The sequence below is a fragment of the Chiloscyllium punctatum genome, chromosome 36 (assembly GCF_047496795.1).
Source record: "Chiloscyllium punctatum isolate Juve2018m chromosome 36, sChiPun1.3, whole genome shotgun sequence".
Classification (NCBI taxonomy): Eukaryota; Metazoa; Chordata; class Chondrichthyes; order Orectolobiformes; family Hemiscylliidae; genus Chiloscyllium; species Chiloscyllium punctatum.
The window spans coordinates 39,264,650-39,288,164 of NC_092774.1; the positions used below are offsets into that span (position 1 = coordinate 39,264,650).

General features: G+C 46.6%; 1 non-coding gene across 1 annotated transcript; it reads right to left on the minus strand.

The window, feature by feature from the left end:
- Positions 1 to 641: 641 nt before the first annotated feature.
- On the minus strand, positions 642 to 713 carry trnae-cuc (transfer RNA glutamic acid (anticodon CUC)). Its single transcript has one exon. It is a non-coding gene; the product is annotated as a tRNA-Glu (tRNA).
- Positions 714 to 23,515: the final 22,802 nt, after the last annotated feature.

Consider the following 23,515-nt stretch of genomic DNA (forward strand, 5'->3'; position numbering starts at 1 on the left):
CATTAACATCAACGTGGCCAAAGAAAACTGAAGACACTACTCGAAGAACCAAAGACACAAACACAGCGCCAACTTCATCAGCAAAGATAAAACTGTCAACCTCGTGGAGCTGTGCTTTACTACCCACTTCATATTCAGTAACAAGCTCTACAAACAAATCAACGAAATACCCATGATACCACCAGCAGCATCAGGATTCCTAGCAGAAGCAATAATGCAGAGACTCGAACAAATAGCCCTTCCAACGATCCAACCCAAACTTTGAGTCTGGCACAGCGATGACACTTTTGTCATCAAAAAATGAAACGAATTAGAGGAAACCTACAACACCATCAACAATATCCTTTCTGGCATAAAATTCACAAAAGAGGAGAACAACAACAAAGTGCCATTTCTAGATGTCACAGTAGAGCGAACAGTCAATGGTAATTTCAAAACAGCGTCTACAGGAAAACAACACACGCGAGCCAAGACCTCAGCTGCAGAAGCAATCATCCCTACACATACAAACAAATCTGCATCAGGACACTATTTCAACGAGCCAGTACACATTGCAGCACCCAGTAAGTACGAAGATCAATGAAAAAGCTGTCCAGAGCATTTGAGAAGAAAGGGTAGCCGATAAAGCCCCTGAAAATAGCTTCCCTGACCGGGAATCGAACCCGGGCCGCGGCGGTGAGAGCGCCGAATCCTAACCACTAGACCACCAGGGAGTTGCAGACTCAGCTTGATAGCTCTACTGAAATTTTCTTCCCTGCCCGGAAATCGAATCCAGGCCGTGGTTGGTTGAAGGCGTTCACCTGTGTATCCAACAATGTCATTTCTTGCATCCATTGCTCCCGATGCGGTCTCCTCTATATTGGGGAGACTGGAGACTCCTCGCAGAGTCAAGTCACAGCGCTTGAGGGAAAATCTCCAGGACACCTGCACCAATCAACCCCATCGCCCTCTGGCCCAACATTTTAAACCCCCTCCCACTCTGCCGAGGACATGCAGGTCCTGGGCCTCCTCCATCGCCGCTCCCTCCCCACCCGATGCCTGGAGGATGAACGCCTCATCTTCCGCTTGGGGAAAATTCAACCCCGGGCCATTAATGTGGACTTCATCAGTTTTCTCATTTCCCCTCCCCCACATTACCTCAGTTCCAACCTTCCAGCTCAGCGTTATCCTCATGACCTGTCCTACCTGCCAATCTCCCTCCCCACCTATCCGCTCCACCCTCCTCTCTGACCTATCACCGCCATCCCCACCCCCATTCACCTATTGTACTTTTTGCTACCTTCGGCCCAGCACACCCCACCCCCAATTTATCGCTCCACCCTGGAGGGGTCCTGCCTCTATTCTTGATGTAGGGCTTTTGCCCGAAACGTCGATTTTCCTGCTCCTCGGAAGCTGTCTGACCTGCTGTGCTTTTCCCTCACCACTCTGACCTAAACTCTGGTTTCCAGCATCTGCAGTCCTCACTTTTGCCTACCCAATAAACCCAGTGAGCCGATTTCACATCAACAAACTGACACAAGCAGACACAACGTCTGCAGAAACCCTAGCCACATTACTTTACATTAAAGACATCTGGGAAATGATGTCCAGACAACTAAACTCTCTCAGCATCATGGTAGCCCACAAATTTACCAACACACTTAAACAGCGGCTAATGAACCTGAAATACCGTATACAAACAACTGGAAAAGTTTGTTATTTCCAAAATACCATACAAGGAAATATATACATGAACTCAGCCACACAGGTCTCTGTGTCAAGAAATGCTGGGATGAGATAAGGAAATTTTTTTTCAGCCAAAACGAATCGGCACTGACTGGACAGCCATTTAAAATCAACGCTGTCAGCCCAGGATGTAAGATCCGAAGGGATGTAAGTTTTCTTATTTCCTGAAGACTTACAAAGCTGAGACTGGGTTTTGGTGTTTGTTCCCTTTCCACTCCCAAGAGCCGCAACGGTTGAGGCGGTGAGTTGGGAAAGTGAAATGTGCCCGTGAGCAGTGTGTGGGGTCTTTCAGCTTCCCCTCCTCCGACAGCGCTGTGACTTGACTCTGATGTTCTCAGGGACATTTCCTGACACGAGACAGTGAAAAGATTCTCATTCCTGCAGATTAGGAATTGTACCCAACGCTGATTTCAGGACAATGAGAAAGATTAATTGGGATGTGTGAAGAAGCTGTGAACTGCATTTCAAACAAGTAGGTGGAGTCAGATACGTTATCCATTGCCCCCATGGTCCTGAGAGTACCGAACGCCACCATGCTCTGACGTTAACACGGACATGCGCAGCAATGGGAACATTCACAATGTGAACAACCAAAGATAATCACCGTCACTGATTCCCCTCCACAGGCCCAACTTTGTGAAGCAGTATCTTTCACGGGAAAAGGTAACACCCTTGTCCTCAGGTGCCTGCTTCAATTCGATCACGATTTCAAGCCCCTCACTGTTCTCGCCTTTTTTCCAAACATGTTCCGGATCATACCGATACTGTCGTGAAGCTCACACCGTTCAAGTAACGTACTTTTGGAGGTCTGAGTGGTCTTCTCCTGTTCTTCATCGGTTTCCTATGAACTGAACCGCAAAACCACTTCTCTGAGATGCCAATGAGCTGATAAAATGGAAACGCAAACCTTGTGGTTTCGTGCCTTCCCTGCAGTAGTTCGCCAAGTCCTTTCCGAAGTGAATGACAAGACGATCCGCATGTCAGAAACCACATCCCGGGGACAGAATGACAAGCAGATGTTCTGGAAACTCTTTGCTGCTTGCAATTCATGGAGCAAGTGGAATGTATTTCACACTGAGCAAGTTTCAGCTGGCTCCGAGTCTCCAGTGTACATTGCTCTCTTTCCCGCCAGCTCAGAGAGTGAACAATAGGAGGGACAAAGGAGTGGATAACGATCCGTGTGGGAGTGTGAATAACTGTTCATGGAGACCGTTAGTGGCTAACAATAAGTAGTATGTCGTAGCAGACTATGTGATAACAAGGGCTCGTATATGTGTGGTAGGGGTCAAGGACATGAGGGATTTCAGGCCCTAACGTCATGGACCTCGATCTTGAAGTCCGGAGGGCTGTAGGGTTTTGAAGTGGAACATGAGGCGTTGTTCTTCCGTCTGGAGCTGAGCTTTGCTGGAACACTGCTATAAGCCTGAGACAGAGATGTTGGCTGGGGAACATGGTGGCGTGTTAAAGTGGCAGGAAAGCAGAAGCTCAGGGCCTTTTTTTGCGGTTAGAACCGAGATGTTCTGCGAAGCAGTCATCCAGTTTATACTTCGTGCTCCGTTGGGGAAACGACACTGTGAGCAGCGAATGCAGTAGACTAGGTTGCGGCAAATGTGCAGGTAAAGTGCTGCTTCACCTGGAAGGTATGTCCGAGCCTGGAAGGATATTCAGGAGGGAGCAGGTAAATTGTGCTTCTGAGTGAAATCACTGTTCGTAAAAACAGAATGTGGCAAATTAGACAGAGGTAATATTTGCTTGTCGGCGATATGTCTGCTGGTGCGCGATGGGAGCATAACCCAGAAGGGAAACCATCTTCCCTCTTCACTCAATGTCGAGTTTAGCAGCTTTCCCGTATAACGGCGCACTGTTGTGCACCTCGCCTTCTCATCTGCTTCCCAAAATACTTCGACGTAAATATTTCACATTGATACACAGGCCCAGTATGTAGAGTTGAGATGACACACTCGTGGAGGTCTGCGGGGTCTTCTCCTGTTCTCTGTGCCCTATGTTGAGGAGGGCAATATTTGTCACTGGTTACTCCGGTGTCAGACAAAAGTTGAGAAAGAAAACGGTTTAATTTTCTGCCAGTAGAGAGGGCCCGGTTCCTGGGGACGGGCAAACGGCAGCAGAGAGACAGAATGAGAAGCAGCTGTTCATACAGTCATAGAGGTGTACAGCATGGAAACAGACCCTTCGGTCCAACCCGTCAATGCCATGCCGACCAGATATCCCACCCCAATCTTGTCCCATCTGCAAGCATCCGGCCCATATACATCCAAACCCTTCCTATTCATATATCCACCCAAACGCCTCTTAAATGTTGCAATTTTACCAGTCTCCGCCACTTTCTCTGGCAGCTCATTCCATACACGCAACACCCTCTGCGTGAAAAAGTTGCCCCTTAGGTCTCTTTTATATCATTCCCCTCTCACCCTAAATCTATGACCTCGAGTTCCTGACTCCCCGAGCCTAGGGAAAAGACTTTGCCTATTTATCCTATCCATGCCCCTCATAATTTTGTAAACCACCATAAAGTCACCCTTTTCTTTGTGATGGTACTCTGTTCAGCATCTTGCCTTTCATACCGATACTGTCGCGAAAATCACACCGTTCAAGTAACGTGCTTTTGGAGGTCTGATGGTCTTCTCCTGTTCTTCATCGGTTTCCTGTGAAGTGAATCGCAAAACCACTTCCTCGGCACAAAGGAGGGTTTCTGAAATAATTTTAAACCCCTTGCTTTGCTTGAACTCAAACTGCATTGACTTGGAGGAGAGTGGGATTTGCAAAGTGTCCTCCCCTCCACACGAAACTCAACTGCAGGGCAGCTGCCCGGCCCGCCCTCCATTGTTGACGTCACAACGCAGATGCAGACCTGTCAGCTTCAGAGTGAATCTCCCTCCCTCTGGGCAACATCAGTGAGCTAGGCAATGTCACCCCTTTCCATTCCCATTCTCCAGTTTGCACCCTAGACTCAACTGCAGAGGAGGGGAGGTAGGGGTGGGTGAAACATTGTTCACTTGTAGCAACTGGAGTGAATCCAGGGAGGGAGCAGACACTCCAAAGGTGCTCAAATATTTTCTATATCTCTTAAAGCTATTTTCCTTGTGTATTCCCTCAGTTTGGCACGTATTCAGTTTGCACCCTAGAAAAGGATTGCTCCTTTCTTCATGTTCACAACTAAAACGTTAGATTCTCAAGGAACTGAGCAGCATTTAAGGGATTGGCACATTGTTAAAAAACTGTAGGCCCCCTGGGTCATGTGGCTCGTTGGCCTCGGGCTGTGATTCTCGCTTCGGGCCTCCCGGTGCCTGGGTACGCGAGAAATTCCGCCTTCAAATCGCGGACGAACCCTCGTTTCTTACATTGCCTTGTGCAAAAACGGCCAATCAATACTCTTAAAAAAGCAGCGTCATTAAACGAGATCCGACTGCCTGAATTAGGGATGGGGCAGAGCTACCATTAAAATAAACGCGGCAAGGGCAGCACTTATTCAAAGCGAAAACAAGTTTTCCTTCACACAGAGGGTGGTGGGCGTTTGGAACGCGTTGCCAACAGAGGTGGTAGTGGCAGGCACGGTAGATTCATTTAAGATGCGTCTGGATAAACGCATGAGTGGGTGGGGAGTAGAGGGATACAGATGCTTCGGAATTGACCGACAGGTTAAGACAGTACATTTGGTTCGGCTCAGGCTTGAAGGGCCTGTTCCTGGGCTGTAAATTTTCTTTGTTCTTTGTTCTATAAGGTGTATATCTGATATTGTTGGCTGTTGTAAAAGATTTTTGCAATTATTATTCACCTTCTAATGTAGTAATGGAGTTACGTCCATTTTTTGGAATAAGTTTTTCTTTAATAGGTGAGCAGGAAGTCATTCAGCGACTTTCGTGCCTTTCTTTTCTCAAGCAGCTTTAAGATTTCATTTTCATATCCATGATTCAGCTCCATTTCCAGCATCTTTGTAGGCAGTTTGTTCCATGTTATTGTCACTGAAATGAAGTTTTCCTCCATACATACCTAAGGCTATCTGGCTGCATGAGGGTTTTCAGGTTTCTGTGGCCTGAATAATATGTGATCAGCAGACATCTGGCAATCTTCAGGAATTGCCACCTATGTTATGTTCTTTAACTGTACTGACAGTGATCACTTATTTTGTGATTTTTCTTTGTAGGAAGACGTGCAGAAAGAAATCTGCAAGCAAATAATACATCATGTTCTGACAGAGCTACTTGATTCATTGGGACTTGAATATCAGCAGCCATTCAATCAAGAAGACATGGTTGCTTTTGTTTGCTTGAGAGATTCTGGACACTGGTGTGGCAGGGAGAACACCGGAGTGAGGGAGATTCAGTGTGCTAACTGTGAAAAGAGGTGCAAACCATTTACTCAGATTGGGGGAATCAAAGTCTCACCCCTCACGGTGGGAAAGACTACCTCCCCGTTCTGTTTGTAATTTCAATCCCAGAGCAACACAAGGAAAGCTCCCTCCAACGGGGAAACCGTGGAAATGTGGGGACTGTGGGAAAGGATTCCCTTCCCCATTCCAGCTGGAAACCCGCAGACGCATTCACACCGGGAGAGGCCATTCACCTGCTCAGTTTGTAGGAAGGGCTTCAGTCGGATCAGCAATCTGCAGATGCACAAATGAGTCCACAAGTGAGAGAAGCCATTCACGTGCCCCATGTGCGGGAGGGGGTTCACTCAGTCAGCTGCACTGCTGACCCACCAGTGGGTCCACACTGTAGAGAGGCCGTTCACCTGCTGTACGTGCAGGAAGGGATTCACCTGCTCCTCCCACCTGCGGAGGCACCAGCGAGTTCACCCGCCATCACAGGGGGGATGGAAGGAGCGATGGCCGAGTGCCAAGTGCTTATGCACGAAACATCGATTCTCCTGCCCCTTGGATGCTGCCTGACCTGCTGTGCTTTTCCAACACCACACTCTCGACTCTGATCTCCAGCGTCTGCAGTTTTCACTTTCTCCTCGAGGGCAAGTTTGGACTTGTCTTTTATTCACTCATTCACTCGTTACAGTCTGTCCTTTAGAACATAGAACATAGAACATAGAACAATACAGCACAGAACAGGCCCTTCGGCCCACGATGTTGTGCCGAACTTCTATCCTAGATTAAGCACCCATCCATGTACCTATCCAAATGCCGCTTAAAGGTCGCCAATGAATCTGACTCTACCACTCCCTCGGGCAGCGCATTCCATGCCCCCACCACTCTCTGGGTAAAGAACCCACCCCTGACATCTCCCCTATACCTTCCACCCTTCACCTTAAATTTATGTCCCCTTGTAACACTCTGTTGTACCCGGGGAAAAAGTTTCTGACTGTCTACTCTATCTATTCCTCTGATCATCTTATAAACCTCGATCAAGTCACCCCTCATCCTTCGCCGTTCCAACGAGAAAAGGCCGAGAACTCTCAACCTATCCTCGTACGACCTACACTCCATTCCAGGCAACATCCTGGTAAATCTTCTCTGCACCCTCTCCAAAGCTTCCACATCTTTCCTAAAGTGAGGCGACCAGAACTGCACACAGTACTCCAAATGTGGCCTAACCAAAGTCCTGTACAGCTGCAACATCACCTCACGACTCTTGAATTCAATCCCTCTGCTAATGAACGATAATACTCCATAGGCCTTCTTACAAACTCTATCCACCTGAGTGGCAACCTTCAAAGATCTATGTACATAGACCCCAAGATCCCTCTGTTCCTCCACCTGACCAAGAACCCTACCATTAACCCTGTATTCCGCATTCTGATTTGTTCTTCCAAAATGGACAACCTCACACTTGGCAGGGTTGAACTCCATCTGCCACTCCTCAGCCCAGCTCTGCATCCTATCTAAGTCCCTCTGCAGCCGACAACAGCCCTCCTCACTGTCCACAACTCCACCTATCTTTGTATCATCTGCAAATTTACTGACCCACCCTTCGACTCCCTCCTCTAAGTCATTAATAAAAATTACAAACAGCAGAGGACCCAGAACTGATCCCTGCGGAACTCCACTTGTAACTGGACTCCATGCTGAATATTTACCATCTACCACCACTCTCTGACTTCTACCGGTTAGCCAGTTTTCTATCCAATTGGCCAAATTTCCCTCTATCCCATGCCTCCTGACTTTCCGCATAACCCTACCATGGGGAACCTTATCAAATGCCTTACTAAAATCCATGTACACTACATCCACTGCTCTACCCTCATCCACATGCTTGGTCACCTCCTCGAAGAATTCAATAAGACTTGTAAGGCAAGACCTACCCTTCACAAATCCGTGCTGGCTGTCCCTAATCAAGCAGTGTCTTTCCAGATACTCGTAAATCCTATCCCTCAGTACCCTTTCCATTACTTTGCCTGCCACAGAAGTAAGACTAACTGGCCTGTAATTCCCGGGGTTATCCCTATTCCCTTTTTTGAACAGGGGCACAACATTCGCTACTCTCCAGTCCCCTGGTACCACCCCAGTTGCCAGTGAAGACGAGAAGATCATTGCCAACGGTACTGCAATTTCCTCTCTTGCTTCCCACATAATCCTAGGATATATCCCGTCAGGCCCGGGGGACTTGTCTATCCTCAAGTTGTTCAAAATGTCCAACACATCTTCCTTCCTAACAGGTATCTCTTCTAGCTTATCAGTCCGTTTCACACTCTCCTCTTCAACAATACGGTCCCTCTCGTTCGTAAATACTGAAGAGAAGTACTTGTTCAAGACCTCTCCTATCTCTTCCGACTCAATACACAGTCTCCCACCACTGTCCTTGATCGGACCTACCCTCGTTCTCGTCATTCTCAGGTTTCTCACATATGCATAGAATGCCTTGGGGTTATCCTTGATCCTATCCGCCAGGGATTTTTCATGCCCTCTCTTAGCTCTCCTAATCCCTTTCTTCAGGTCCCTTCTGGCTATCCTGTATCCCTCCACTGCTCTGTCTGAACCTTGTTTCCTCAACCTTATGTAAGCCTCCTTCTTCCTCTTTACTAGACATTCAACCTCCCTCGTCAACCAAGGCTCCCTCACACGACCATTTCTTCCCTGCCTGATCGGTACATACATATCAAGGACACGTCGTATCTGCTCCTTGAAAAAGTCCCACATTTCCACCACATCCTTCCCTAACAGCCTATGCTCCCAACGTATGCTCCTCAAATCCTGTCTTACAGCATCGTAATTTCCCTTCCCCCAATTGTAAAATCTACCTTGTTGTGCGCACCTATCTCTCTCCATAACCAAGGTGAAAGTCACAGAATTGTGGTCGCCATCACCAAAATGTTCACCCACCAACAAGCCCACCACTTGTCCCGGTTCGTTACCGAGTACCAAATCCAATATGGCCTCCCCTCTGGTTGGTCAATCTACATACTGCGTTAGAAAAGCTTCCTGGACACACTGCACAAACACCGCCCCATCCAATCTACTTGATCTAAAGAGCTTCCAATCAATATTTGGGAAGTTGAAGTCGCCCATGACTACGACCCTGTGGCTTCTGCACCTTTCCAAAATCTGTTTCCCAATCTGTTTCTCCACATCTCTGCTGCTATTGGGGGGCCTATAATAAACACCCAATAAAGTGACTGCACCTTTCCTATTTCTGACTTCAGCCCATACTACCTCCAGAGGCAGATCCCCCTCAAACTTCCTTTCTGCAGCCGTTATACCATTTCTAATTAGCAATGCCACCCCCCCTCCTTTTTTACCACCCTCCCTAATCTTACTGAAACATCTGTAACCAGGAACCTCCAACAGCCATTCCTGTCCCTCATCTATCCATGTTTCCGTGATGGCCACAACATCGTAGTCCCAGGTACCGATCCACGCCTTAAGTTCACCCACCTTATTTCTGATACTCCTTGCATTGAAGTATACGCACTTGAGCCCATCTCTGTGTCCGCAAGTAGTCCCTGTCAGTGCTACCTTCTCCACAGCCTCCCTACAGTCTTGGACATCCTGACACACAGCTAGCTTACTTGCTGGACTACAAGTCCGGATCCCATCCCCCTGCCAAATTAGTTTAAACCCCCCCGAAGAGTGCTAGCAAACCTACCCCCCAGGATATTGGTGCCCTTCTGGTTCAGGTGCAACCCGTCCTGTTTATACAGGTCCCACCTTCCCCAGAATGCAGTCCAATTGTCCAAATATCTGAAGCCCTCCCTCCTACACCATCCTTGCAGCCACGTGTTCAACTGCACTCTCTCCCTATTCTTTGCCTCTCTGTCACGTGGCACCGGCAACAACCCAGAGATGACGACTCTGTCTGTCCTAGCTTTTAGCTTCCAGCCTAACTCCTTGAGCTCTTGAATGACCTCCCCACCCCTCTTCCTACCTATGTCGTTGGTGCCAATGTGTACCACGACTTCTGGCTGCACACCCTCCCCCTTAAGGATTCTGAAGACACGGTCCGAGATGTCTCGGACCCTAGCACCCGGGAGGCAACAAACCAGCCGAGAGTCTCGCCCATGTCCACAGAACCGCCTGTCCGTCCCTCTAACTAGAGAGTCCCCTATAACTAGCGCTCTCCTCTTCTCCCCCTTTCCCTTCTGAATCTCAGAGCCACAGACCCCTTCACTGCACCTTACACCTGCAAGGCTGTCCCCCCCAACAGTTTCCAAAGCTGCATACTTATTTTTTAGGGGAACGACCACAGGGGAACCCTGCACTGCCTGTTTCTTCCCCTTCCCACCTCTAACTGTTACCCAGCTACCTCTGTTCTCTGGCGTAACTATGTCCCTGTAGCTTCTATCGATCACCCTCTCAGCCTCTTGAATAATCCTCAGCTCATCCAGCTCCAGTTCCAGTTCCCTAACTCGTTCGGTGAGGATCAGGATCTGACTGCATTTCCTGCACACGAAGTCGGCAGGAGTATCGGTGGTCACCCCTACCTCAAACATCCTGCAGGAGGAACATTCCACCGCCTGCGCTGCCATGACTGTACACTGTCTCCAAAAACAAGAACACTGAGTCAATAACCTGGGGTCTAGAACACACCCACTCAAATACTAATCACTTACCTTCCCGCCCAGCTATGCGCTCCAACCTCACTTCCGCTGCCCGCTACAGGTAAGTAATTTTGAAACAAACTGTCTTACCTTAGCTGTAGTCTCCCGGGTTCGTTTTTCCTCGGCCGCTGCTCCCACTCAAAATGAGATTAGGGTCAACTTGCAATTAGCCCCCTTTGTTGTGGGCTAACTGCACATACATCAATGCAAGTTTCAGAATGATTTCTGCAGCTTTTTTTGAAAAAAATGACATTCTTCCCGACTTTAACGAAGTCTCTGAATATATGGTTTTAGTTATTCTCAATTTTAAAAATCAGCTATTTCTCACATGCCGTGTTTCCCAGGTAAAGTCATCACCATCTATTCTCTCTCTCCCCTGAGAAAGACTTCAAACAGCGATCAAAGAGGGCTGAGGCACGAGAAAGGGCGATTGTGGGGGTGGGGGTTTGAGGGGGTCGCTGGTAGTGGTGGAGAAGGGAGGGAAATGGACAGGGGAACAGACTGGGTGTTCAGAGGGTTGGGGGAGAGAACAGAGGGTACAGTGCGTGGAGAGAGAATGGACAGGGGGCAGTGGATGGGGAGAAAATGGACAGAATGTGAAGAGAGAGACAGCACAAATCCCACCTTCTCCAGGACTGGTGTCAGTGTCCCACGAACTGGAACCCACTCCTCCCACATTTCTCAAAATACGCGTGGCTAAGGCAGCGGAACCATATCATCCCTACAGGCCATTCACACCTACCTTCCCAACAGCATCCCAATTAGACTCACTCGATTACGCTACAGCCCTGCATTTCCCCATGGCTATTTCCTGATGAAGGGTTTTGCCCGAAAAGTCGAGTCTACTGCTCCTCGGATACTGCCTGACCTGCTGTGCTTTTCCAGCTCCACACTCTCGACCCTAATCTCCAGCATCTGCAGTCCTCACTTTCGCCCAGTAAGGGCTGAATGTTCTATTCCTAGTATTTGAGATCTTTTAAAATCTTTCCCCCACACCCTAAACCTTTACCCTCTAGTTTTGGAATACTTCTACCCTGGGGAAAAGACAGAAACGTTGAGCAGCCAGACAAAATGCAAAATAAATAAAATGTCGAGGCACAGGGTTATAATCGGCAAAATAAAATAGCTTCGGCATTTTTCTCTCGAAATCTCATTTGGACGTTTAATATTTGTCATGATTGGGAGGTGCCCGTGTTGGATTAATGTGTACGAATTTAAAAATCGCACAACACCAGGTTACAGTCCAATAGGCTGGTTTGGAACCACTAGCTTTCGAAGCGCTGCTACTTTCATCAGGTGGTTGTGGAATATAAGATCTGAAGATCATAAATTCTGTGTCTTATGATGTTATACTCCACAATCAGCTGATGAAAGAGCAGGACTCCGAAAGCTAGTGCTTCCAAATAAGTCTGTTTGACTATCACCAGGTGCTTTGTGATTTTTAACTTGAAAATTTGTAACAAATTCCTGCACACTGAGCATGCTCCGCGGTGTCAGCAAGCACTGCGCATGACCACCAGTGTCAGCCAAGCACTGCGCATGACCGTCAGTGTCAGCGAGCACTGCGCATACTCTTGGGAGCGTGCGAGCTCCTTTCCATGGAGCAGTGTAGAACCTTGGAGGACCGGAAGGAGTCTGGTCCTCCTACCAATCAGAGCCGGCCATTGTCGAAATGCGGAAGTTGGACCATGATCTCTGAAGTTGCTGCTGCTCTTTTCTCTCTGCATAAGGTTAAGCTTCACCCCAGACTGTAACTTCCTTCCTCTGTCTAATATTTGTGAGTACAACAGCGTTCTTCTCAGCACTTTTTCATTCTGGGGCTCAAGAGTGAACCGAGGGAGGGGCCCGACTCTGGAAAAGTTGATCCAGGTCTGTGTGTCAACTTGCAAACACGTGGCAAATACAGTATCACAATGTGAAGTTCTAGCCTTTGCAGTGTAAAAAAATAGCAGGAAGGAGGTGCATTGTTTCTGTAGTGATATGTTGAGATGTGGCGAAAGTGAGATGCTGGAGTTCAGAGTTGAATATTGCGGCGCTGGAAAACCACAGTAGGTCAGGCAGCAACTGAGGAGGAGGAGAGTCGACGTTTCGGGCACGAGTCCTTCATCAGGAGTGATGTGTGGATAAACAAAGGGGCCTCAGTGTCCTTATACATCAGTCACTGCCAGTTGTCAGAAAGTGCAGCAAGCAATGAGCAAAGCAAGTGATATACCAGCAAGAGGAATTGAGTTCAGAAGTGGGGATGTCTTCCTGCAGTTAGGTCGGTTATTGAATGTATTCAAGGCTGAATTCATGTGACTTTGAAGAACAAAGAAGTTATGGGAGAAGGCAAGAAAATGGTTTTAAGACCAGTACAGAACAGTTACAGAGTCATACAGCACAGAAACAGACCATTCAGTCGAACTAGTCCATGCTGGCGGCGTTCTGAAATAAAACTGGTCCCACCTGCCAATGATTGGCCTATATCCCTCTGAACCTTTCCTATTCATGTACTTATCCAAATGTCTTTTATAAATTGTAACTGTACCTACATCCAGCAACTCCTCTGGACATTGATTCCTCACACGAACTACTCTTTATCTTTTTTAAAAAAGGTGCCCCTCTCTCTTTTTAAAATATTTCTTCCTTCACCTTCAAAATTTGCTCCCTAATCTTGAAACACCCACACTAGGGAAAGAATACCTGCCGTTCATCTCATCTATACCTCTCATGATTTTATAATCCTCTCTAAGTTCACCTCTCAACCGCTGATGCTCCAGTGAAAAAAGTCCCAGCCTATCCATCTGGATGCAGGTATATTTAGATGCAATTATGAACTGTTCAATGCTGGTTCCATCTGGAAAGACAAATGACCTATTCCTGCTTCCAATTCTCTCACTGTGTCCAGGACAGCAAGAGACCATACAACATAGGTGCAGAAATTAAGCCATTTAGTCCATCAGATCTGTTCCACCATTCAATCATGGCTTATACGTTTCTCAACCCCATTTTGAAATATGGATTTTGGAAAGGCACGATCCACCCATTTAATGAATAAACATACCTTGGAGTGCTGGTTCATAGTGGAGTTGCAGGTAGACAGGATAACAAAGAAGGTGTTTGGTATATTTGCTTTTATAGGTCAGTGCATTTCAATATAGATGTTGGGAGGTCATGTTGCGGCTGTACAGGACATTGATTAGGCCACTTTTGGAATATTGCATTCGGTTCTGGTTTCCCTGCTACAGGAAAAGTGTTACGAACCTTTGCAAGCATTTGGAAAAGATTTACAAGGCTATTGCCAGAGTTGGAGGGTTTGATCGATATGGAGAGGGTGAATAGGCTGGGCTGTTTTCTCTGGATCAATGGGGGCTGAGGGGTAACTTTATAGAAGTTCATAAGGAGCATGGATAGGATGAATAGCTAAAATCTTTTCCCAGAATACGGGAGTCCAAAACTAGAGGGCATAGGTCTGAGGTGAGAGGGGAAATATTTAAAAGGAACTTTACAGGCACCTTTCTCACACAGAGGGTGTTGTGTGTATGGAATGAGCTGCCAGAGGAAGTGGTGGAGGCTGGTATAATTAAAGCATTTTAAAAGGCATCTGGTAATAGGGAGAATTGAGAGAGATATGGGTTATGTGTTGACAAATGAGACTATGTTAATTTGGGATATCTGGTCAGCATGGACAATTTGGAGTGAAGGAAAGCAGAAGTGTCATTGTGAAGACTGAACTTTCAGAGCAGCTTTCAAAGATGTTTTGTTCTTACTGGGAGCAGAAGCTACAATGAAATCTTTCATTTGAGAGACAGCAACTGAGTGAGTTAGGACATTCAGGATATTGGTGGAAAGTGGGAATTTATTGCAATGTGGAGTTGAAGTGATTTAAGTAAAGTGTGCTGAGCAGGGAGCCTAGTGAAGGGTTAGGTGAGTTTTTGTGTTAAACTGCTCATTTCTTTCAGCCTCCAACATTGTATTTCCAATGCTGTCCATCAGTGGGAGTGGTAAATCAGTAACTGGTATCGTTAGAAGCCTTACGATTTTCAGTACTGCAGGGATAGCATTGTCCCATCAGCTTTGTAAAGGTTACTGGCAGCAGCGGGAGGTGTGGACTGGATTCACTAGAAATTATTAAGCAGTTGGATTACACACGTACAAGAGGGCAGGGTGGGACTTGTCTTTCGATTTGCAGAAGGTGGGAGGTTCTGGTGCTGCGGTACATGGAAAACACAACTGCGGTAAATCATAGAATCCCTACAGCATGGAAGCAGGCCATTCATCCCATCAAGTCCACACTGACCCATCCGACGAGCATGCCACCCAGACCCACCCTATCTAGTCGTTTCTGACGGTGAGTGAGACTAGGTCACAAGATTAGGAGGAGTAGGTTTAAGACATAGGAGAAGGAACTGCTTTTCCCAGAGAGTGGTGAATCTATGGAATTCTTTGCCCAAGGAAGCAATAGAAGCAGCCATATTCAAGACATAGTTCGATGGGATTTTGTATGGTTGGTGAATTTAGGATAGTCAGGATAATGCAGGTAAGAGGAGCTGAGACGATGGATAGATGAGCCAGGATCTTAATGAATGGCGGAGTAGCTCGATGGACCAAATGGCCGACTCCTGCTTCTATTACTGCAAATGTATAAACATGCATTTTTCATGGCCAATCCGAACCAAGGCAGGTGAACAATGTAGTGACGTGGTAAATGAACACCAGAGAATGATAGAAAGGGACACGGAAAATAAATGTCCCAGTGCAAAGATGTGCAGGTCAGGTCAAATGACCATGCTACATGTTCCATAGTGTTAGGTTCATTAATCAGAAAGAAATGGATCTGGGGGGGTTACTGTTCAGGATGTCGGTGTGGACTTCTTGGGCCGAAGGGCCTGTTTCCACACTGTAGGGAATCTAATCTAATCAATCAAAACTGGATTCTACAGAACACAAGAACTGAAACTGAGGACTGTATGGCTGAATGTGTGCTGCAATGTAACAAAACTGAATGAATTGACTGCGCACATTGAAGAGAATAATTATGATCTGAGACTCCTTACAGGGACATGGCTTCAGGATGACAAGGATTGGATCTGAATATTGAGGGGGTACATGACATTCAAGTTGAATAGGAAGGGAGGTAAAGGTAGAGGGTTGGCACTGCTAATCAAAGCACGAATAACATGGTACTCTGGTGTCAGCTCGGATTTCAGGTCCTGATTTCTCTGTCCTCTTCTCTCTGTTCCCACAGAGTAAGATGTTATGTGTTCTCAGCTCAGCTAGCTTTCTGCTGAAACTTTGAGCCGCTTTTACACCTTCCAGAGCATTAAAACATTCAGTTGATCAAGGCCCAATCCACAATATTCTCAGCCTGACAACCATCCAGACTGAGAGAGTCATCGGAGCAGGGAATAAAACAAGAACAATGAAACAAAATTAGACATAAATGCACATTTGGTGCTTAAAGTGTGTTCATTAGATAGTAAACCAGAATTAGGGGTCTCCCAGGATTCCCGACTTGAGGAATTCTCTCTCCCTAACAATATTTACATCAACAGAAATAAAGCATCTGTTATCAAATAGACATAGAGGGATACAGCACGGAAATAGACTTTTTGATCCAACACATCCATGCTGACAAGATGTCCTATATAGATCTCGTGTCCCATTTGCCAGCATTTGGCTCATATCCTTCCAAACCTTTCCGTTTCACACACCCATCCAGATGCCTTTGAAATGTTTTAATTGTACCAGCTTCTACCACTTCCTCTAGCTTATTTACCCTATCCATGCCCCTCATGATTTTATAAATGTCCATAAGATCACCCCTCAGCCCCCCACACTCCAGGGAAGCAGCCCCATCCTATTCAGGCTCTCCTAATGCCACAAACCCTCCAACCCTGGCGACATCCTTATCAATCTTTTCTGCACACTTTCAAGTCTCACAACGTCGTTCCTATCCAATAGTAGGGAGACCAGAATCGAATACAATAATCCAAAAGTGGCCAAACCAATGTCCTGTAAAGCTACAACATGACCTCCCAACTCCTATACCCAATGCATTCAATGAGCCAAATGGCCTCTTTCTGCACTGCAGCGATTTAATGCTTTGATTTTGTATCAGAGTCAATTTCAGTCACTATCTCTGGTTTATGGTGTGTCAGGTTGGGATCACTGGTACCAGAATTGCATGCAATACTCCTAACGTGGCCTAACCAATGTCTCCTACAGTCGCAACATGATCTCATGACTCCTGCACCCAGTGCACTGACCAATAAAGGCAGGCATATCAAACACCTTCTTCACTATCCTGTCTATATGCGACTCCCCTTTCAAGGAACTATGAACTTACCATCGAGTCATACAGCATGATCATGGACGTTTGGTACAACCAGTTCATGCCAACCATAATCCAAACTAAATCAGTCTCTCCTGCCTGCTGTTGGCCTGTATCCCTCCAAACCTTTCCTATTCATGTACTAAAATAAATTGTATTTTCATTGTACCCGCATCCATCGCTTTCTGTGGAGGTTCATTCCACACATCAACCAGCCTCTGTGTAAAATTAGTATTTGAATGGCAAGGATGAAGTTGAATTGAAATGGTTCATTAAAATAAACAGCTTCTACCAAATCCCCTACAGCAGGTATGGTAGCAACTCCAACTCTGGAGTCTCTCAAATCGGTATTTCCATGGAGTGGAGGGGGGAGTAAAGTGTTGGATTCACATAGGTGGTGGTCTTCTGAGAGTGTAAAGCTAAAATTAAACCCCGTGCTTTGCTTGAACTCAAACCGCATTGACGTGGAGGAGAGCGAAAGGAGATTGCAAAGTGTCCTCCCCTCCCCATGTGCCTCAGCTGCAGGGCAGCGCAGGCGCAGTGCGTCCCCCCTCCCTCCCCTCCATTGTGGACGTCACAATGTGGAGGTAGCCCTGTCAATTTCAGAGAGAAACTCCCTCCCTCTGGGCAACATCTGGGAGCAAAACAATGTCTCCCCTTTTCCATTCCTCATCCTGGTAGAGAGAGAGGCACGGTGGGGAGGAGGGGGTGGTGGGTGGTCTGGGGTGAGGTGGATACTGTTCACCTGTAGCAACTGGAGTTACTCCATGGAGGGAGCAGACTATCCAAAGGTGCTCAGATGCTCTCTATCCCTCTCAAAGGTATTTTCATTGTGTATTCCCTCAGTTTGGCACCCATAGTGTTTGTACCCTGGAAAAGGTTTACTTCTTTCCTCATACTCAGAATTATAAGGGTAGTTTCTCTTGGAACTGAGCCGTATTTAAGGGATTGGCACATTGATTTCAAATGTAGACATATGTTGCTTCATATGGTGGATATCTGATATTGTTGGCTGTTATAAAAACTTTGTGGCTATGATTTTTCACCTTCTAATGCAGTAATAGAGTTACGTTCTATATTTCTTGTCTTTTTTCTTACTTACTAGGACAGCAGGAAGTCATTCGGTAACTTCATTGGCTTTCTTTTCCCATGCAGCCTTGATATTTCATTATCATATTCTTGATTCAGCTCCATTTCCAGCACCTTTGTCGATAGCATATTCCAGGTCATTGCGATCTAAATTAAGTTTTCCTCCACACACACTTAAGGCTATCTTGTTGCATGAGGGTTTTCTGCGTACTGCATAGTATATGGTCAGCACTCATCTAGCAATCTACAGGAATTGCCACCGATGTTATATTCATTTAACAGTACTTACAGTGATTACTCAATTTGTGATTTGTTTTTTGCAGGAAGACATGCAGAAAGAAATCTGAAAACAAATGATACATCATCTTTTGTCAGAGCCACTTGAATCAATGGGCTGAATATCAGCAGCCATTCAATTCGAGAAGAAATGTTTACTTTTTTCTGTGTGAGAGATTTTGAAAACTGGTATGGCAGGAATAATACTGAGACACCCGAGTGAGGGAGATTCAGTACGCTGTCTGTGAAAATGCGTCAAACAATTTAGTCAGCTTGGGGGATCAAAATCTCACCCCTCACAGTGGGGAGAGACTATGTATCCACTCTGTTTTTAATTTCAAACCCAGCGCGACACAAAGAATGCTCCCTTCATGTGGAAACCATTGAAACATGGGGACTGTGGGAAAGGGCTCCCTTCCCCATTGGGGCTAGACACCCACAGATGCGTTCTCACTGGGGAGACGCCGTTCTTCTGCTCAGTATGCGGGAAGGGATTCAGTTGGCTGTGCAGACTGCAGACACACCAGCGAGTTCACATCAGGGAGAGGCCGTTCTCCTGCTCTGAGTGCAGAAAGGGATTTGTCGATTTTTACATCCTGCTGACCCACCAGCAGATCCACATCGGAGAGGCACCGTTCACCTGCCCTAAGTGCGAGAAGAGCTTCAGTCATGTGGGCAACTTGGGGAGGCACCAGCTGACCCATACCAGGGAGAGGCCGTTCACATGCTTTGTGTGCGGGAAGGGGTTCACTCAGACATCTACACTGTCATCTACATAAGGGTCCATATCATGGAGAGGGCGTCCATCTGCTCTCAGTGTGGAAAGGGCTTCACCCGCTCCTCCCACCAACGGAGCCACCAGCGAGTTCTGGAATTTTTTGAGGATCTAACTCTGAAGATGGAAAAGGGAGATCCAGTGGACGTAGTGTACCTGGACTTTAAGAAAGCCTTTGATGAAGTCCCACATCGGGTGTTAGTGAGCAAAATTAAGGCGCACGGTATTGGGGGCAATGTACTGACTTGGATTGAAAATTGGTTGACTGACAGGAAACAAAGAGTAGTGATAAATGTCTCCCTTTCAGAATGGCAGGCGGTGACCAGTTGGGTACCGCAGGGATCAGTGCTGGGACCGCAGCTTTTTACAATATACATTAATGATATAGAAGATGGTATTAATAGTAATATTAGCAAATTTGCTAATGATACAAAGCTGGGTGGCAGGGTGAAATGTGAGGCGGATGTTAGGAGATTACAGGGTGACCTAGACAGGTTAGGTGAGTGGACAGATGCATGGCAGATGCAGTTTAATGTGGATAAATGTATGGTTATCCACTTTGGTGGCAAGAACAGGAAGGCAGATTACGACCGAAATGGAGTCAAGTTAGGTAAAGGGGCAGTACAAAGAGATCCGGGCGTTCTTGTCCACCAGTCAACGAAGGCAAGCATGCAGGTACAGTAAGTAGTGAAGAAAGCCAATAGCATGCTGGCCTGGAATATTGTGTGTCGTTCTGGTCTCCAATTTTGAGGAAAGACATTCTGGCTATTGACGGAGTGCAGCGTAGGTTCATGATGTCAATTCCTTGAATGGCGGGACTATCTTATGTTGAAAGATTGGAGCGACTGGGCTTGTATACCCTTGAGTTTAGAAGACTGAGAGGGGATCTGAATGAGGCATATAAGATTATGAAAGGATTGCACACTCTGGAGGCAGGAAATGTTTCCGCTGATGGGTGAGTCCCGAACCAGAGGACACAGCTTATAACTAAGGGGTTGGCCATTTACGACAATGATGAGGAGAACCTTCTTCACCCAGAGAGTAGTAGGTGTGTGGAATGCTCTGTCCCAGAAGGCAGTGGAGGCCCAGTCTCTGGATTCGTTTCAGAAAGAGTTGGATAGAGCTCTCAAGGATAGTGGAATCAAGGGTTATGGAGATAAGGCAGGAACAGGATACTGATTGAGGATGATCAACATGATCATAATGAATGGTCGTGTGGGCTCGAAGGGCAGAATGGCCGACTCCTGTACGTATTGTCTATTGTCTATTGCGTTCACGTGCCATTGCAGGGGGATTGAAGGAGCGACGGCTGAGTGCCATTATCGACTGGACTATCAACCCAGTTCTGGGGATTCCCGGGGTTTGAATGTCGCTGAGGCAGATGGTGAGATTGGAATTCGGTCAGAAATTTGGAGTTCTGAATCTAATAATGAAACCATTTTTGGGGGGAGAAACTGCCATCTAATTCACTCATGTCCCTTTTCGGAAAGGAAACTGCCATTGTGGGAAAGGATTCACTCAGTCATCTCAACTGCATCCTTTGTCTGGTCAGGCCTACACCTGACTCCAGACCCACAGCAGCATGGTTGACTCTTGACTGCCCCCCTCCATGGCAAATGAGTGGGAGTAACTTAAATGAATACAGTGTGTGGGTTGCAATTGCTGAGTGAAGCAATACTTCCTTCAGCTTAAGGCTATACCAAGGATCCAATTATAAAGGGACCAACAGTAAAGGAAGTGGAGTTGGGAGGAGTGTATGAGCTTTGAGCTGTTTTCAAAAAAAGCTTATTTTCATACACTTTTTTTGCTGGGGAGATCTGAAGCTGTAACAAAGTTGGGTGACAATAAAGGTTACTTGAACTTAACCCCGGTCTCAGATGTCAGTGAAACCTTTGAGATCCAATAGGTTTTTGTTTTAAAGCTGCTCATTTCTTTCAACCTCTTGCACTAAGTTTCAGAAGGAGCAGTGAATGAGTATCTAATATCGCTAGAAATTGTAAAGTTTTCATCTCTGCAGGTATTGCATCGTTTCATCGACATTGTATGGTTTACTGGCAGCACCTGGAAGTGTGGGATGTATTCACGAGAAACAAAGTTAAAAATCATACAACACCAGGTTATAGTCCAACATGTTTATTTGGAAGCAATAACTTTCAGAACACTGATCCTTCATCAGGTGTTTGTGGAGCAGGATCTATAGCAAAAGATCACAGTTTCATGCAACAGAAATGATGATATAGAACAAACTTAGATTGTTGTGAAGTCTTTCATCTTTTAGAATGGGTTGCAGGTTTTGGTTCATTAATATGTAAATCCAAGAACGTGTTTGAAGACACGTTCTCGAGACAACTTAAGGCCCGTATCCCAACCTTGAGTGAGACTGGTTCTATTTCCAAAGTAGGAATTTATAAAATCTCACATGGATTGACTGCCTGTAGATTGTATTTGGCTCAAAAAGCGCATAATGTATCTGCAAATACAAAATCACACCAAAGCCTTATATGTAAGTGTGCATGCATGAGAGTATGTGTGAGTGTGTGCGTGCTTGAGAAAGTGTGTGAATGATAGAGTATCATACTGTGAGAGGGTGTATATATGTGTGTGTGCTTTGTGTGGGTGTGAGAGAGCATGACAGTGAAGTGGGTTTACCTGTCATGTGACAAGAATTCAAGGTTTTGGTTGATCCTCATGGGTTCGAACTTGGCTACCAGTCTCTGCTGGGCCACTAAAACTGGATAAGCAGTTACACAGCACACATTGGAGAGAGTAGGGTGGGACTTGTCTTTCGATTTGCAGAAGGTCGGAGGTTCTGGGTGCTGGAAACTCGGGAAAACACATGCTGGAGGACCTTTGGCTCAGAGAGATGCAGCTGGAAGCCAGGCTGCGGACACGTTGGGGGAATCATCAAACCCCTTACACTGTGGAAACAGGCCTTTTGGCCCAAAAATCCACACTGACCCTCCCTTCCTCAGAGCATCCCACCCAATAACCTGCACAGCTAATCCCCGAATTTAGAACACCCAATCCACTCTGAGCTGCACAGCTTGGGAGGAAACCAGGGGACCCAAAGATTGGGGGGAGGGGTGTAGGAAAGTGCAAACTCCACACAGACAATCACCCTGAGGATAGAATCGAACTCAGGTCCCTGGCAGTGTGAGGCAGCGGTGCTAACCACTGAGCTGCTGCCGCGCCGCCCACAGATTTGATTTGATGGAATCGATTGGCTTCATGCCAGTCCTGGTGACACTCCAGCCCGTTTGGGGAATTGAATTTGCTTCCACAGAGTTTCCACGGTGCAGGGGTCATTGCGTCTCAGCAGCTTCAACGATCCAAAGAAGGGCTCGTCTACAGCGAGATCACTAGTCCACATTTCGCTACAGAGTTAAAGTTCTCTGCACAATCAGAACCCTGGAACTCTCCCACGCAGGCTGTGTGTAATCACGGGGCTTCTCAAGTCACGTTGATGTTTGAAATAATTTCCCCACCTGGATTCAAACGCTGCTGATATTCAGGCCCTGAGTAAATTTCTTGTGCACGCCTGAACAGCAAACCCTCCTCTGCTAATACCTTGAGAAAACAGGTCATTGCTGTCAGTGCAGGGCAGGAAATAGGATCGGAGAATTCTAGTTTGTACCGAACAGCCTTCCCTGTCTCCTACCCGAAATCTCTGTCTCCCAATTCTTCCATCTTTCAATGGATTCCAATTCGAATTCATCCTGTTTTTGCCCAGCTCCCCTCACCGGAAAGCGCTGACTCTGTTCAGTTTCTCAGTCACTTCTTGCCATTCCCAGTATATTGCCCACATCTTTATTCAGTTTTTAAAACAGAAAGGCAGTGGTTTGCTGATGCCACGATCTGAGTGTAACTACGCTCACGCTCCAGATTCTCTCTCGTGTCATTCACAAAAATCTGCACTGCACATGTGCAAAGAAGGGGCTGCTGGGATTTGGTGGGACGCATTCACCAGCTCCCCATTCAATCAAGATCCAATCATACCCACAGCGCCCCCTGTGTATTCTCTCTCGCCAACCCTAGCTTCACCCCTCTCACACACATGCTACCCTCTCTGTCCATTCTATCTCCATACCCACTGCCCCCTGTCTAATCCAGTGTGTGAGTGCCTATACTAATTTTACATTTGGTACACCCTGGTGATGCGCCTCTCTTGAACTTAGCGAGCCTCTCTGGCGCCACGTAAGCCCTGTGTAAAGTCTTCAATTGTATGCCCTGTGCTTTGTTACATATTGAAATTTTCCTTATATTTTCCCATATATCTTGCCATATTTCTAATGAAGTATCCTATCCTAGCTCCCGATTCCACATCCTAGACAGTCCCT